At 44.0% G+C, this 15272-nt stretch overlaps 1 protein-coding gene across 2 annotated transcripts in view; it reads right to left on the reverse strand.

The window, feature by feature from the left end:
• FGGY (FGGY carbohydrate kinase domain containing) overlaps window positions 1-15272 on the reverse strand; it is a 350907-nt gene that overhangs the window by 311791 nt on the left and 23844 nt on the right. The window lies entirely within an intron of this gene.

Here is a 15272-nt window from a genome sequence, read left to right on the forward strand (position 1 = left end):
AGGACCTGCTCCATGATTTTTCCGGGGACTGAGGTGAGACTGACTGGCCTGTAGTTCCCAGGATCCTCCTTCTTCCCTTTTTTAAAGATCGGCACTACATTAGCCTTTTTCCAGTCATCCGGGACTTCCCCCGTTCGCCATGAGTTTTCAAACATAATGGCCAATGGCTCTGCAATCACGGCCGCCAATTCCTTTAGCACTCTCGGATGCAAAGCGTCCGGCCCCATGGACCTGTGCACGTCCAGCTTTTCTAAATAGTCCCTAACCACTTCTTTCTCCACAGAGGGCTGGCCACCTACTCCCCATGCTGTGATGCCCAGCGCAGCAGTCTGGGAGCTGACCTTGTTCGTGAAGACAGAGGCAAAAAAAGCATTGAGTACATTAGCTTTTTCCACATCCTCTGTCACTAGGTTGCCTCCCTCATTCAGTAAGGGGCCCACACTTTCCTTGGCTTTCTTCTTGTTGCCAACATACCTGAAGAAACCCTTCTTGTTACTCGTAACATCTCTTGCTAGCTGCAGCTCCAGGTGTGATTTGGCCCTCCTGATTTCATTCCTACATGCCCGAGCAATATTTTTATACTCTTCCCTGGTCATTTGTCCAATCTTCCACTTCTTGTAAGCTTCTTTTTTATGTTTAAGATCCGCAAGGATTTCACCGTTAAGCCAAGCTGGTCGCCTGCCATATTTACTATTCTTTCGACACATCGGGATGGTTTGTCCATGTAACCTCAATAGGGATTCCTTGAAATACAGCCAGCTCTCCTGGACTCCTTTCCCCTTCATGTTATTCTCCCAGGGGATCCTACCCATCAGTTCCCTGAGGGAGTCGAAGTCTGCTTTCCTGAAGTCCAGGGTCCGTATTCTGCTGCTTCCCTTTCTTCCCTGTGTCAGGATCCTGAACTCAACCAACTCATGGTCACTGCCTCCCAGATTCCCATCCACTTTTGCTTCCCCCACTAATTCTTCCCAGTTTGTGAGCAGCAGGTCAAGAAAAGCTCCCCCCCAGTTGGCTCCTCTAGCACTTGCACCAGGAAATTGTCCCCTACGTTTTCCAAAAGCTTCCTGGATTGTCTATGCACCACTGTAGTGCTCTCCCAGCAGATATCAGGAAGATTAAAGTCGCCCATGAGAACCAGGGCGTGTGATCTAGTAGCTTCTGCAAGCTGCCGGAAGAAAGCCTCATCCACCTCATCCCCCTGGTCCGGTGGTCTATAGCAGACTCCCACCACTACATCACCCTTGTTGCTCACGCTTCTAAACTTAATCCAGAGACACTCAGGTTTTTCTGCAGTTTCATACCGGAGCTCTGAGCAGTCATACTGCTCCCTTACATACAATGCTACTCCCCCACCTTTTCTGCCCCGCCTGTCCTTCCTGAACAGTTTATAACCATCCATGACAGTACTCCAGTCATGTGAGTTATCCCACCAAGTCTCTGTTATTCCAGTCACATCATAATTCCTTGACATCACCAGGACCTCCAGTTCTCCCTGCTTGTTTCCAAGGCTTTGTGCATTTGTATATAGGCACTTGAGATAACCTGCTGATCGCCCCTCATTCTCAGTATGAGGTAGGAGCCCTCCCCCCACAGACGATCCTGCCTGTGCTTCCTCCCGGTATCCTGCTTTCCCACTTACCTCAGGGATTTGGTCTCCTTCCCCCGGTGAACCTAGTTTAAAGCCCTCCTCACTAGGTTAGCCAGCCTGCTCGTAAAGATGCTCTTCCCTCTCTTAGGGGAAGCCAGTCTCTGCCCAGCACTCCTCCTTCATGAAACACCATCCCATGGTCAAAGAATCCAAAGCCTTCTCTCCGACACCACCTGCGTAGCCATTCGTTGACTTCCACGATTCGACGGTCCCTACCCCGGCCTTTTCCTTCCACAGGGAGGATGGACAAGAACACCACTTGCGCCTCAAACTCCTTTATCCTTCTTCCCAGAGCCACGTAGTCCACAGTGATCCGCTCAAGGTCCTTCTTGGCAGTATCATTGGTGCCCACGTGGAGAAGCAGGAAGGGGTAGCGATCCGAGGGCTTGATGAGTCTCGGCAGTCTCTCCGTCACATCACGAATCTTAGCCCCTGGCAAGCAGCAGACTTCTCTGTTTTCCCGGTCAGGGCGGCAGATAGATGACTCAGTCCCCCTGAGGAGAGAGTCCCCGACCACCACCACCACCCGCCTCCTTCTCTTGGGAGTGGTGGTCGTGGAACCCCCAACCTCAGGACAGCGCATCTCATGCCTTCCAACCAGCAGAGTCTCCTTCTGCTTTCTCCCCCCAGATGTATCATCTGGTCCACTCTCCGCAATGGTACCTGTGGAGAGAACATGAAAATGGTTACTTACCTGTGTCCGCATTGCTGGTACCCGGACATTCTCCCTTCTTCTTCTAGAGGTCACATGTTGCCAAGCTTCCTCACTGGCCTCTTGGCTCCACGGTGCAACCTGCTCTAAATCTTTAGAGCTTTGTGCCCGTAGAAGCATATCCTGACTTTTATCCAGAAAATCCTCAGATTCTCGTATGCAACACAGGGTCGATATCTGTAGCTCTTCCATCACAAACAATATACACAGTAATTAAACAGCACACGTCATCGGGGCACGCATAGGAAGATACTTATTGTGCTGTTTGTTTAGGGGCTTTCACCCCAGCCATGCCACAATCTCATTGCCACACCAGTGTGGCTGTAGCTCTGTCCCCTTTAAGGCCAGTTTCTCTTGCACCATATGCAGCTTTGATTTGGCTTCCCCCAGCACAACTTTGGTGGGGCACGAAGACTGCCTCTTTCAGGTGTCTCTACTGTACCATAAGGCATAGCTAATCCCAGCACGGCTTTTGATGGGGATAGGGGAGTTCTGCCCCTTTAAAGGCCGCGTCATTGCAGCAGCATGGCTCCGGGCACCCCATGCCAAAAATTTAGGGGTGGTGTGGGGGGGAACAACAGGGAAATAAATGGATTTCCCCTTAGACTGCTGCGCACAATGACTAATGGATTCTTCCAGCACCCTACAGAAAGGGCAGCTGGAGAGTACTAGATATTGACACAGGGCCCCCTGCTAAGATAAGCCAGTCTGTCTGAGCCCTAGAAAAGTCAGCTGCCCGGTGCCAGAGAGAGATTTCAAACTGTACCACATGCAGGGACTGTCAGAGCAGAATCAGAAGGGGATGTTCAGGACCAGATTGCTAGGCCACTGTGTATTGGCCATATAGGAGATATTTCCTCCTCACCCACCCCAACCCCTCCAATAAAGAGGGAATCAACTCACTAGACAAGATCACAAGCTTGCCCAGCTCTTTTTATAGATCATGTTGAAGCCTCTGAAAGAGTTAAATGAGGCCCTAGAAATGATAAATATATTATGCAGCTGTGTAGGTGCCAGGATAATTAACACAGGCTGTTGATGGCAGATTTTACAAACTTAACCTATACAGGGTGAATCATAATCTGCACCTTGCGTCATTCAATAAATGGGCCTTTTGAAAGTCTACCCACTGTGAACGGGCTGCTAGCTCTCAAAACGCAAGAAAATTGCTGTCCTGCCTACAGACTGCTTAGTAGTAGGCATCAAGAAAAGTTCCCCCTCTAGGATATAACGCAATTGCAATAATTGGATTCAAACAAACAATCCGATGTTTGTGGGTTTGTTGTCTCTCTCAAAGGGTCAAAAGGTTCTGACTGAAACAAATCCTTATACATTATGAAAGATTTGCTTTTAATCGTAAATGGGCATCACTGTCAGATGCGGATGCTGCCTATAGCATTGTCTATCCTGATTCAGTTCTGTCTTGTATCCACTTTTTAATTATACCTTCACATGGAAAGCCTTGAAGATTTAGCTTAATAAAATTTGCTTTTGTGCATTGCCTGTTTGAAGGAAAACTCTCTATTTTGTAGTTACAGCTGGGAAAAGAAGGCAGAGAGGTAGTCTGTGTATTAGCAGAGGATCTCTACACTGAAGGGAGAGAATAATCATCTTTTGTTGAATGCAGAAATAATGAAAAACAAACACAAACAATATGCTTTTGTTTTGCACAAGAAAGGCACGATTTTAATAGTCTCTAAAACTAGAAAGAAAATTTCCATTCAAATGGAACCATGGAGTAGGTAGACACATTACAATATTTCAGAGTTCTGTGATTAAATTTAATACTGTGCCAAGCAGCAATTACTTGATGAAGAGCATTCAAAAACAGAAATAAATCTGGCAACAAGCGAGGGACAGCTTCATTATAATACTGGGCCTCCAGCGGGTCTCCTGGATACTTTAATAGTTGTGGCAAATGAAAAGGAAAAAAAAAAAGAAAGAAAGAAAGAAAAAGGTGAAATTTGATTTGTGTTTCCAAGGAAACTCAGAGGGGTCTTGAATACTGGAGAGATGGTGCACAATAGCACTTCAACACTTAGTGCGTCAATGCCCTCTGTTAGGATCAATAAGGCAGACTGGGCACAACTGGTTTGCCCAGGGCCAAAGAGGTCAGTGCCAAATGCAGGTTTAGAATATAGAAGTTCCTGATTCCCTGTCCGATGTGAAGCAGATTAGACCATGCGTCCAAGACCCCAGGAGAGTATAAGGATACGTCTACACAGGGATAAAGCTGTGTAGACGTATGGGCTCAGGCTGGAATCTGAGCTCTAGGACCCTCCGCCCTCGCAGGGTCCCAGAGCCCAGGCTCCAGCCAGAGCATCTACAAAGCAATTTTTCAGCCCGGAATGAGATTCCCCCTCAGCCCAAGTCAGCTGATCCAGGCCAGCTGTGGGTTATCATCATCCCTGTGTAGATATACCCTAAAAAGGCATAATCGTCTGGGGCTTGAACCTACAACTGCTCAACTTGAAATCAATGGGAATCCAATGCACAGAGACTACAGAATTTGTCCCTAAAGGACCTCTACTCTATCTAAATACTTTAAAGATCATGAAGCACTTTGAGATCCACTGATGAAGAGCTATAGAGCCAGAGCCAAAAGCAATTGCCCCATAGGGCAGCTTCTGCAAACTGACGCACATATCTCAGAAGCATGCAGCATTCATTGTCCTTACATGAAGGAGGCTGTAATAAAGTGGCCATCAAGGGGTTAATCAAGTTATTCAGAGTATTATTGGTTGGAGCTAATGTCCACCCCTTCCCTTACTTCCTGCTTAGGAAGTGCAACTTTTCCCATCCACTCTGTTGTGATGCAGTTCCATAAAGCAGCAAGTTCTCAGCCTGCAGTCTTGTGAGTAGACTTATTGTTGTTGCACTGAAGTCCATTTAGAAAAGAGACACTCTTCACCACTGCCCATAGACAGAAGATGTAGAAGAGCGAGAGGGCAAATGCTTCTTAAAGTTATTTATGGCCCGTTATGGATTCTTCCCATCCCACCCAAACTCATACAGCACACACGCAATGCGCAGAAGAGACATGCAGCTATACATCAACACTTTGTGCGTAGCTGAATCAGATCTATTTCAGCAAGTAGCTGCTGGCTTTGTTTAGGAGCGCAAGAAAGTTCCACTCGGTTATTTTACAGAAATAAAAGCTACCCTATCCCCTGTTACAGGTGACCTTCAAAGGAAATAAAGCCTTGAGTCAATATCTACTAGGTGGTTTCTCCCAGCACGTAACGATTGAATGTAGATCTTTGCTGCTCCGAATGTCTAAGTGCGGCGACCTGGACTTCTTATCAATGTATAAAGTGTCATGCACAACAAAAAATAAATTGTAAGTGTCTGCACAGCATAAGTTGTGGTGCTTGTGTACAGAAAGATGTTTTAAGCAACTTCTTCTGCGTTGTCTTGTTCCCGTCTTCATTCTACTCTCAGAATGCACTGCTGTCAAGGGACATTCCACTATTTTTATTTCAAGGCATGGACCCCTGATTTCAAAACAAATCAAGGCTACCTTGGCCCAGAGTCTGTTCTCAGATATACCAGTGAAAAGGTGGAGTTGCACCATGGATATACTGTGGCGTAAACGGGAGCAGAATCTGGCCTTTGTTTTTAGCTCTGAATATCCAGAGCCATATTCTCTGCTGGTGCAAATTGATGCAGGTTGATTCTGATCCAGTTCCATCTATTTACACCAGCAGATAATTTGGAGCAGAATTAATAGCAATCATAATGCTGCTGGCAATGACAGTTGACAGAGTTAACCTGTTTGCTAATGCCTGGGACTGCTCACTAGAAATTGTACACTTGTCTGCTAATTAACAGGGGATGAGGACTTGATTGCCTGATCTCATTAAGAGGTATTATGTGTTAGTGGATCCTTTTGTATGGTGTTGCTTTGCTCAGGCAGTTGCAGTTGCCAGGATCAACCAAACATAAGAAAAATGTCTCTGTTTCTCCTGCTTAAAGTTTCACATAAATTAGACGGTACCTGTTCAGACATATCAGCATCTCCAAATCACGGAGGATTCCTGGTTCCCTTTGACATCATTAGGAGTCTGCAGGGACTCCGCTTCTCAGAAAAATTCAGTATATGTGCTTTTAGGAGATGGATTCCATTGCCAAGAGGTGGCAACTGGCAAATCCAAGATGCTTTCTCCATGTTAATTTGAATGCCAAGAAGAGGAACGGCTTAGAGGAACAACAGCAGCTTATGATGATTTTGCAATAGCAGCAGCAGCAGCACTGAAGAGGTGGAATATTTTATGTTCAGTGATGCTGGGCTGGACCAGTTTGGCAAACAGTCTGTCTGCTTAACCAAGGGCGGTATTTACTATCAAACGTCTCCCTACTGCAAATGGGTCAGGTGATTCAAACAACTCATTCAAACCACCCTTGGAGGAGTCCGGTAGAAGTCTAGCCTGTAAGGAAATATGTCTCTTTGCTACAGAGCACACATCCTCTGTCATGTGATGTCTCAGCTATTTCCTGGTACTGCCACTCCAACAAATACCTCACTTTATCTCCGTCTGATTATAACAGGCAACTTCACCACTGAGGCTGCTGTTGCTGTGATGGCCAGTGTCAGCAGGTTACTGGGAACTGGAAAAATACCTACTGAGAAAACCAGTCAAGCTCTCAAATGATGACACCAAGGACTCTTTCTTTCCCCTCCTTTGTTACTGCACACTGGGCAAATCATCCAGTCTGTCAGTTCCGCTCATTCATCTCCAGAGCAAATGTTTCAAAATCCAGCCTGCACATATGATCAGCATTAAGACAAAAATTCAGCAACATGGAGCAGCCTGCTGCTTGGGCTGCACCGCCAGTTTGGATTGTGGCTTTCCTTAATCTAAGCCCTGGATTCATTATCTTAGAGGATTGAGACACATAGATCATGTTGGCACCCCATAATTCAAAGCACCTGGTCTCTAAGTAAAGGGTCAATGGGAGTTTTGTCTGAACAAGCAGCGAGCATAAGTTGTCCTCAGGATTTGACCCCCAACGTAATACTCAATAGCGAAGAGAATGTCAATTTGTGATGGCAGAATACAGGATAAACTGAAAAAATATATAGTGGGTCTGAGAAGTACTGAGACTGCATAGCCTGAAGTCCATGGGTGGCCAACACCTCTCAGGAACAGAAGCCTTACCCAAAAATGAATGAAGTCAACAGAAGGACTCATCGACTGTGGAGCTGGTGCTTGGCCTGATGTCTATTGCACAAGAGTTGCGATGAATATTCTTAGTCAGGGAATCATTTTTTTTAAACGGCCTTTCTAAAATAATAATGATTACCCGGCTTCACTGATCTCCTCACACAGAAACATTTGCTACTGTTATTTCCCCAGAATTAAAAATTCCATTAAAAAAGAAGGAAACAAAATAACACCAGTCTTTTTTGCTAAATGTAGTTGAATATTAATATTGTGATCATGTGTCACTTAAACTACTCTATTTCATATATTTGAATTATTCCCATACTCTCTGACCTATAAGACAGGCCAGGTCTGGAGAATGAACATGGGTACACAGCTGGTTGAAGGCAGGGCCCAGGGAGAGTTCAATTGTGCAGAGACATCCAGGGAAGTTACTGTTGCACAAGTGTGTGAAAGGAATGGAATGGAAGAGATGGGGGAATGAACTTGATTTGTATGTTTATGTGGCGGAGGGGGTCTAGATAGTCTTTCTATGGCTACTCCCACCTCAACCTTCCCCTACCCGCATACAAGATGCCACTGCCAAGAACTGCTGTGGATGCTAGAGCCCCAGTTGTGAGGTTGCAGATCAGTATATGAAGTGGAGGGGAGGTGCTCCATGAGATAGGGGACACTGGAATGGTTATCTGACAATTCTCATGTTACCAACAGGCTTGTACAAAAAGTCAATTCAAATCGCTCAGTAAAAATAGGCTTGAAAAGAAGAAAAATCAGCACAATAGAGTGTTAGGGATTCTGTTTAGCACTGCTCCCTCTGTTTAGCTCAGGGTTTGTTTTCCCCACATGTATAGACTTAGCGTACTACACAATGCCTTGCTAAAGTCACCCAAATGGCAGTTACAACCATACCCAAGATCAACAAGTTATTTTTCTGCAAGCAGCCCTCTGTGTTTAGTAAGCATTTTCCCTGGATGTTCCCATTTACCAATCCACTAACAGGTGTTCTGCTGCTGAACACGAGCTATTTAAGGGTAACCTACTTAATAAATTCTCAAGCTGGCAAGCAACGTTAAAGAAGTAGCTAGTTACCAGCTGTGGGTAAACTTTGTTCAGACAAAACAAACACTGTCAAGAAGACCAAAGAAACAAGATTCTTTTTTCTGTTTCGTTTGTGAGTTTCCTATCTTTATGCTTTGGTATAACAAGTCCTAAGGAAGAGAATGGGGCCAGCAAAACTATACGTTTTAGTTATGGGACATTATAGAGCGGCTGTTCTTAAAAACTTTCCACTTTTACTTTGGATAACTAAATAGTGTGCAATACTCCCTCTACTTTTATAGGGAATAGCCAGTGATATACTGCCAATACTGAGGGCACATTCTTTAAGGCAGTTGGATTCTCCCCCCTCCCCTCCCCCCCCAGCAAGAGAAAGCATTACGGGGAGAAAGAGAAAAAAAAACCTTGCTTATTTAAATGCCCGGTGTGCCATTTTTCACTTTCAAGCCACACCAGGATTTTGTAAGCCATATAGTCCCCATTTTTGCACCCTTCCCATGTCATATTTTTAAAGTCTCTTTCCAGGTACAGTGCAGCATGTTGTACAAACTGAAGTTTTGGATGAGAAAAAGACCCCCATTATGCTATGGTGTTCCTTATGGATGGAGCATTACACACCCACTTGCTCAAATGAATTAAAAAACGTGCCCAGGTCTGACTGGTCCATATCACCCTGAGAAGGCTTCCTTTGACTAAGGACTTTTTTTAAACAGGAGTCCTAGAGTCCAAAAACTGAAGAGACTGTTTCTGGGCTTTCCTATTACTGATGTTCTTACATACAACTATTTCTGAGAGGGCTGGAGGAAGTGGGACAGGTGTCAGGGCCCGAATGACCAATTCATCCCAGGAAGTTGAGTAGAGAAGTGGAAGTTTCCTTTGGCCTCTCTCTTCAGTGATCTGTTTTTTGGGGGGGAGCAGAAGCGGATGGGGCCTTCATGAGAAGAACTGGTTTCAAGAACATCAGCTTGGTACAGATAAACAAGCAGTTCTGTCTGTGTAGCTATGAATGCAAGTGTTTATGGCCAAGTTGCAGCTTTCCAGAGATTCCTATGGGGGGGGGGGAGAAAGAGGCCAGTAAATGGTGCAGGGGACCCCCCATTCCTACTCCCCACAAAAGATAAGGGTGTACTGCGGGGAAAAAACTTGTTAAAAAAAAAAAAAAAAAGCTGTCACTAAACTTCAGGGTCTTTCCTGCTCCTGCTTGCAGGCTCTGGAACTCTGTAGGGAAGTGTGAGATCTGGGTCTGGGCCCAGTGAGTCAGTCAGTGAGTCTGCAGGGATACAGCACAGAGTAAGGTGGGGTGAGTTGTGCCTCTGTTTTGGAGAGCAAACAGCTTGGTGTCTGTAGTTTGAGGTTCTTGTGCATTAGCACTCTGAATTCTAAGAAGTTACGCCGTGTTACGTTCCAACCTTCTAGCAAGAGCATTTGTGTGTTTAAAACAGTGTCTGTGAGTATGCTGTGAAACAGAACGTGTTCCTCCCCTGATCCCTCCCTGCTGCCACTGGCTAGCCGCCCCACAATTCTGCTAAACAGGCCTCTTCAAAAGCAGTGCAAGCCCAGAATCTAAACTGGTATTGTTTCAAGCAGTAGGTGCTGAGGGGAGGGTGTCCACTACATAGGGAAGGGAACAATGCTACAGCATATGGCTTGTCCCTCTACCATCTTATTCACAAACTCCCATGGAGTAACGGTGGAGGGTTTGGCGCGGGCTCCACAAGAAAAGCAGCTGCAATCAAAACTACCCACTCTCCCAATCCCAGAGTGCTCTCTCTACGCACGGAAGCAGAGGGGATGATCTGCCCCTGAATTTAGAAAGTCAGCCTAGCTCAAAGATGGCACCTAAGATCAGGATGGGCTGCCAGGTCAGCACTTCGGGCAAGAAATCTTGTGGTCAACAAATATGTATGAATGTCCATGGTCATTTAGTTACAGTCATGCCCATTTGCAGAGATGCCATAATATCTCCTCACAACTGAAACAGATTCCTGCTTATTTGCAAACTTTCCAGGCACTGATGGATTTATATTCTTATGCAGACTGCAAAATTGTAGTAAATGCCATTTCTTCTGTAATTTTGGCATCTGCGTAAGAATGTAAGTGCCATCTCTTCTATGTTTGTCCTTAATCTCACCAATGATGAAACATTAAATATAAAAAAGGGATTTAATGCTAATCACACCTATTGATATTTAAGGGGCATATGAAGACCTGAACAATGGAAACAAGAACAAGATGTTCTGGCTGTGAAATAAGAAGCTGTATCACAAGGGACATGTGAAACCTGTTAATAGCACTTAGGGTTTTAAAATAAAGGTAACAGAGAAGTCCTGTCACTATGGAGTCTCTGCACATGCAATGCCAGCCCTCACAATAGCAATAGCTACAAGAAGAAACGGAGTCATACCAAGGGGATCCAGCAGGTTGTTAATGAAGAAACAAGTTGTTAATCAAGTTTATGAAGTGGCAGCTAGTTAAAGTGGCAGGACACCATGGAGTCAAGAAAAAGACATACTGTACCCTCCTGCGTGAGGCAGTTTTAAAAATGGGATATGAAACTCTGCCCATGAAACACTTCTGTTGTGCCAACTATAGCTGATAAGGAGGGATGTACATGCACAATGGGATAATAGAGTTGGATGAGCACAGGAGACTGCAACTCACATAATCCAGAGCCTGGATATACCGGCTAGGCAGATGCATAAGGTCAACAGGTGCAGAGACTTGCTCTTTAAAGACCTCGAGTAAGGATCAGTTGTGCAATGTATTATCAGTGTGGGTCACTTCAGTATAGGGTCATGACTGATGAGGGAGTTTTTGTCAAAGTGGAGGGGTGTGTCTATGCCCTACCAAACAAGATTTGTTCATCAAATCCTTGAAGTTACTGTTGTTGTTCTGGACTGAGATCAGGATCTGACCTGCTCCCTTTAAACTTTTACCTTTTTTAACCTACAAAAATACAACATGCTGTTGTATTCATTCAGTGGTCACAACAGCAACACGGAATTGGTTTTCTGGTTTCCCCAAGCCCTTGAAACAGAGGAACCTGGTAATTTCTCCAACCACAGGAAACTTAAAACACTTTTCAGTGTAGTTCCACAAAACACAGTTCCTTCATCAATGGGAATTAAAAGATATTATTTACAGTAGACTTTAAAGAGAGAGAGGAGCTTAAGGCAGAAGCAGAGTTGCCATTTCCCCTTTTTTTAAAAAAAGGGATCACTCGAGCTGACATTAATAGTCCAAAATAGAGCACTTTCATTACTATAAGCTATAGCTATTTATGTATGTTGTGGCAGCACCTACAAGCCCTATCAGACCAGGAACCCATTGTGCTAGTCACCGTACACAGAACAAAAAGAAAGTTCCTTCCCTAAAGAGTTTCCCGTCAAAGTAAACTAGACTGTAACGACAGCGTTTTGCATGACTACTCTTGTAAACCATTATATAGTAAGGGCTTTAAAAGAAAAAAAAAAGGGGGGGGGGGGAAAGACTCAGGAGAGTGGAGACCCAAGAACAGATCTTCAGCTGGCGAAAGTCAGCATAGCTCTGTTGAAGACAATGTTGCTATGCTCATTTATCCTGCCTCCACCTTCTAAACAGGTTAATGTTAAGCCCGAAAAAGACAGGGGACATTTCTACATTTCAGCAGCTACAGATGCACTGCTGTAGCACTTCTGGTGAAGATGCTCTAAGCCAGGGGTTCTCAAACTTCATTGCACCGTGACTCCCTTCTGACAACAAAAATTACTACAGGACTCCAGGATTGGGGACTGAAGCCAGAGCCCACCCGAGCCCCACCACCCTCAGGCTTTGGCTTCAGACCTGGGGCCCAGCAAGTCTAAGCCTGGCCTCGCGACCCCATTAAAATGGGGTCACGACCCACAGTTTGAGAACCGCTGCTCTAAGCTAATGGGAGAAAGCTCTCCTGTTGACTTAATTCCTGCCTCTGCAAGAGGCAGCAGCTATGCCGGTGGGAGAAGCTCTCCTGCCGACATAGTGCTGTCCACACTGGTTCTTTGGTCAGTATAATCTACATTGCTCAGGGGTGTGAATAATCCACAGTCTTGTGTGACATAAGTTATACTGAAATAACGTGTAGTGTAGACATAGCCTCACGGATCCTGATCCAAAGTCCTATGATTAAGACCAAAGTCAGCACTGCAAATAGGGGGAAGGAGCAATGCTGTTCCCCACCACATATGCCTGCCAAGGGGCCCCCACTAGCACACACAGCTACTGCTGTATCTTTCTATATTGCCTGCGCAAGTTCAATTTGCTTTTAGAGCTCCTCTTCACCAGGATACCTGGAAGGAAAGACATGTCCCAACTATAAGAATTTAGTATAATCCAATACATCAAACAGAGAAGCAAGGAGCTGTGAACTTAATCCCTAAATTAGGTACCTGTCTTTTATATTATATATAGACATTTGTGCATGCACACACACAAAATGTACTAGTTAATGCATTGTTCTATTTTAATTAGCCTCCGATTATTATTGTTTGGCTTCTTCTGCTGCTCTCCCTTTAAGTTCTGGTAATAATATTTAAGCATTTAAAAGGAAGAACCTTTCATTGCCAGGGATATTTAACCAATTTGGTTCAATCAACAACTGATTGCCAAAGAGGTTACAATATAAGTACTAAGCACTTACTCATAACGCCTTTTAAGTACAGACAATTTCAGAGAGGCCTTTAAACATCTGGGCAGAATCTGCAAAGGGTGGAGTGGTTGAGATTTGTAAGTGATGCCTCTTTTCCACAGTAGGTGGATCCGTGTGTGCTAGTGCGTTAATCTGCTGTCTTTTGGGAATGTTTCCAGTCAGTCATTCTACCCTCTTTTGCTCTGCTTGGTGGTGTTTCAGAAACTGAAACTAACTGGGCCCCATCATTAAGCAACTGAACAGGAAGGAATCTGGGGCTTACCATATATGGGCTGTGAAGGGGTGGAGCAACATGTTAAACTAACAGTACATTAATAGGGATCTATGTTGGACCAATCTGAACACTATTTCTTCATTTGATTATGAGGAGACATGAAATATAAGGCCCCAGTGCTGATGATTAGCAAGAAAGTGGTCTTCCTTAAAAATAGATACAAATGTTCAAACACTGTGCGCTGAATAGCACAGGAATGGAATATAAAGAAGTTTGAATGAAGCTCTGCTTCAAAATTTGCCCTTCCCTCCACTGGCCAAAGGTCTGTATTTTAATGTCGAGAATGCTGCAACCCCTGTTTTTTCCTCATGGGGCTATCTGCATTTCTTAATTATACACCCACAAAGTTTTAATATTATTAATCTGATGGGACGTTTAATCAGATGAGTAGATGGTGACTTGTTTACTAATTAAAAATCTAATGCTTCCAAACCTAATCATAACTATCAATTTCACTGTACACACAAATTGACTAAAGAAAATAAAAATATTCCCTTGGACCATAGAAATTTACTGACAGGCAACGTATGAAAAATGCTGCCTGAGAACATATTAGAGTTGAATTCAAGGCTAAAATTTTGACATAGGATGTTGACAATTTGCATTTTAACAGTTATAACGCTTTAACTTTTGGAATCTCAAAGTCTACCATCATTGAATAACTATTGTCTGATCCCCGACAATTTCCCACAACTAAGAAAAATTTTAATTGGTAAAAATAAAAATAATTTAAAAAAAAAAAAAGCTTAAAAACAAAACCACCAATATTGCCATGAACATTTTTTAAATGAATTCTGCCAGCTCTAGTTATCACTACTTTTCATAGTAATCAAATTAAAAAACTATAACCCCAGATGAAAGCATATAAATAAAATACTAAGTTGCAAACAAAGGGCAAAACTCAAGGGGTATGTTATGCATGGAGTAGCTGCAGAATCAGACCCAAAGAAATGGGATAGAATTCAATAGCAAATTTAATATCTGTGGGTCAAAACTTCAAGTCCTTACTCATTCATGACTGACGTCAGACTGATGAAAACTGAGTGCAAGGCTTAGGAAATGCTGTTGGGTTTCTCAATGTTTGACCTACATTCAATATACACCACAGTAACTCCTTGGGGGGGGGGGGGAAATCAGTGAACCAGTGTAAGACAAGCATAAGTGAAATCTGCTTCAAACCCCCAGGTAAGGTCCTCAGGATTTGGCCTCGTTACTCTTCTAATAATAATGTTTTAATGTTCACTAATCACATTAATAGGAACTGAAACGGGATTTCCAACTGCCTGGCAAAAAACAAAAACTAGAAACGGTTCATTTATTGACATTATGAAATATCCAAACAAGACATTTTATTACCACCAAACAAAATACAACAGCTGGAAAAATAAACCTCAAGTTGTCCTTGAGAGTCAGGTTACAGCCCTGTTAAATGAAATGGTGGAAAACAAACTGAAACAGCAAGGTTTAGAATCCCCTGAAAACTGGACATGCAGGCCCTAATGATTCAGATCAATACGTGCTGTTTGGTTTGGTGGATGAACAGATAAGGAGTCAGAAGGTGGGAAAGGGGCCTCACAAAAAGCAGAGCTGTGTTGTAAAACTTGTCAGTCCAACAAACTGTGGGGAAAAAAATATTGTTAGCAGAGCTTCAGGCTTCTTGTGCTTTGCCAAGCTGTGTTTGCTGAACTTCAGAGGAAAACAGGAGTACAGATGTTAATATTAACATAAGGGCTCCCCAGCTGGGGCGGGGGGGA

This window comes from Chelonia mydas, chromosome 8, assembly GCF_015237465.2.
Source record: "Chelonia mydas isolate rCheMyd1 chromosome 8, rCheMyd1.pri.v2, whole genome shotgun sequence".
Taxonomy (NCBI): Eukaryota; Metazoa; Chordata; order Testudines; family Cheloniidae; genus Chelonia; species Chelonia mydas.